Raw genomic sequence first — 3,208 nt, forward strand, 5'->3', positions numbered from 1 at the left:
TAGAGAAATCTGTCCAGAAGAAGGTGCGATCCAAGAAGAGGGAGAACATAAAAAGAAAGAAAAAAAAAAAAAACCAACAAGAGATAGTGCGAGTGAGGGGTTGATATGGGCAGCCTATATCCTATAGAATGAGTGATAAGCGTGTGTAAAAAGGAGAAGAACTGAGGGAGAGATACATAGGGAGAAGGAGGGGTGCGTGTAAAAGAAGGGGAATTGGATTAGGAGTAAAAAGGGGATAAAGTTATGCGTGAGAGAGAAATCAAGGTAGATGAGTAAGCATAGGAGAGAAAAAATGAGGAGAATTACATGGGAGAGAGAAATTATAGGGTTGAGATAGATAACTGTGGGAATGGAGAAAAAAATAGGGAAAAGAGAGATAGTAGAAGAGGGGAATTAGGGGAGAGAGCTAGCCGAGTAGGAGAGAAATTCTAGGAACGAGATGAAAAAGATATATATATATATATATATAGAGAGAGAGAGAGAGAGAGAGAGGTTGGCTAGATTAGAACAAAAGAGATGGAGAAACTATAAAGAGCTAGAAGGGAGAAAAACGTGGCAGAATAACAAGGAAAAGGGGGGGGGTGTGTGAGATGTGAACAAAGAGGAGAGAGAGAACGTGAGAAGGAGATAGAGAACGTGAGAAGGAGAGAGAGAACGTGAGGAGGAGAGACCGAAAATGGAAGGGAGAAATTGTAGGTGACAAGAGAGAAAGTAGGAGAGATCCTATCAGCGGAGAAACTTTAGGACAAAAAGAATCTAATCTAATTTGGATAAGGAGAGAGAAAATATGAGAGAAGAGGATGAGAGAAAGTAAGAGAGGGAAGAAGAGAGACGTGTGAAAGAAGAGAAGGAGAAACCGTGGCATTCTCTCTCTTCTCCCCAATTTTTTTTTTTTTCTCGAAAATTTCAACTCTACTCTTGATCTTTTGCCATTGCTTCTAAACTGAACCACCTCTATCTATTTAGCATCAAATCTGTGCATCTCTTGAAAACTTTACAAGCATAAAATATCACATTATATAGCCAAATCAATCATGAAAATCTAATTTAAAGTAACACAATTAAATAAACATCTCATGAAGAATTACGATCCAATCATAAAACCATAAAATTGAAATGGTTTGAAGGGTTCCTCATTAACCAAAAAACAAAAAAGCCAGTAAGCGTTGCTCGCAGGCGATCCAATTCTAAACTTGGGAGTAGAAGTGACTAAAAGAAATGGAAGTGGATGATCAGAGTCATAGACAAGAGGCTGGTTAAATAATTTGAAGCTGGGTCAATCATGTAATAATGGTTGAAATCCAAGGACAATCTGAGAATGTAAAGTTAGTTAACTAGAAAACCAAGGTAGTCAACGTTCCAAAACCACGTCCCACAACGATGCCAAAGCCGAACCTGGTATATTCCATATCATTTGAGTTCACATGGGAGAGAGAGAGAGAGAGAGAATGTGCTGTTCTTTGGGTGCCGTTGTTTCACTGGTGGGTCAGAAGCGTTTGAGGCTTGGGAAAGGGATCAATTGAAAAAAAAAAAAAAGCCAAAAAAACCTGAAACGCAGTATCCCCTGCACCCAAATAAGAATTTAACACCACTTCATACTTGTATTGATAGAAAATAAGAAATGTGTTGAATTCTCATAAGTAGTCAAATAGAATGCAAATTTAGAGGATCCGAACTTCTCAAATAGGAGGGGGAGGGGAAAAAATGATCATTCCTATTTTTTTTTTTTTTTTGAATTATAAAAAATAGATATTCGTTTGTACATCTTCCATCTGCGCTACTTTGACGCAAGGGTCAGTTACCCTTCAAGGAACACTCTCCAAAAAATTCTTATATAGAAGGTTCCTATCCATATTATGGAAGAAATTTTCCACATCATTCTAGATCCTAGATGAAAATATAGTTTTGATTAACAAAAATAAAGATAATGTCAATGTGAATCTCCATGGTTAAGATGCGATAAGCTATAGAAAATGATTCCCAAATTTTCTCCCACATTTTCTCTGTGGAAATCTTTTTCTTTTATTTTATAATGAAGAATTTAAAGAGATCAATTGAAAAAAAAAAAAAAAAAAGCTAAGAATTTATGTGCAATATGTGAATTTCAATTTTGGCGGTAGATATGGGCATCAGATCCTGATTCATCCCTCAAGTTGTGCCATTTATTGTGGAGTCTTCCTCCACCCCTCCCCTGAAAAGTCCAAGATCATATTGATTTCTATTTACGTTATTAATTTGCTTGGTTTTCATGCTATTACGCTGAACTTTATCTTCCATAGGTTAGATATATGAATTTTTTATTTTTAAGAGCAATGCTAGGATTTTTTTGGACTTTATTGGCTGGATCATTTCTATGGCTGTATTTGGTTGCAAGGGAAATGGAAAGGGAAGGGAAGTGAAAGGAAGGGAAAGGAAGTGAAAGAATTTTTTTTTCCCTTTTGAGTCGTTTGGTTGCAATAGAAGTAAAGTGAAATTCATTTCCCAGAATTGTTTAGTTGGATATAAAATAGATGTAAAATTTTAAAAAATTGAAGATGCCATATATATTTACTAGAAGAGGCAAAAAAATTTTAAAAGGCTTAATAGCCTCAAAACCATCCTAATTTATGAATTTGAAATGAAATTTCAATTAATACAATACATTGGATGCATGACTTCATATGATATACAAGTTTTATTCTCCTGTTAATTATATCCTTTGAGAGATCGCTGAGAATCGCGTGAGAGAGAGAGAGATCGCCTCACCCTGTGCACAGGGTGAGAGTCATGAGATTGCTGAGAGTCGCGTGAGAGAGAGATCGCCTGAGAGTCATGAGCGGGGTGAGACTTGAGAGTCGCAAGAGTGATAGAGAGACATGAGAATAGGGTTTTCTGTTTCCTTCCCAATTTGGTCGGAAAATAAAATGAGAAGTTTTAGTGTATAAGTGAAATTGTTTTTACATGTAAAATATATTTCCCTTGCAACCAAACATCTCAATTTATTTTTTCTGGAAAACAAATTTCACTTTACATCAAAAATTTGCATTCCCTTGACAACCAAACAAAGCCTATAAGTAAGGCAAATAGGGAAAATTGAAGCAAAATCTAAATCTCATTATTAAATTCAGTGGTTACCAACCCACTGGGTCCTCTTGTCCAATTGATGGATATCTAAAAAATGATTTAGATTGACCATGTATTGAATTTATTTATTTATTTTGGAAGAAGT

The sequence above is a fragment of the Macadamia integrifolia genome, unplaced genomic scaffold (genome assembly GCF_013358625.1).
Source record: "Macadamia integrifolia cultivar HAES 741 unplaced genomic scaffold, SCU_Mint_v3 scaffold972, whole genome shotgun sequence".
Lineage (NCBI taxonomy): Eukaryota > Viridiplantae > Streptophyta > Magnoliopsida > Proteales > Proteaceae > Macadamia > Macadamia integrifolia.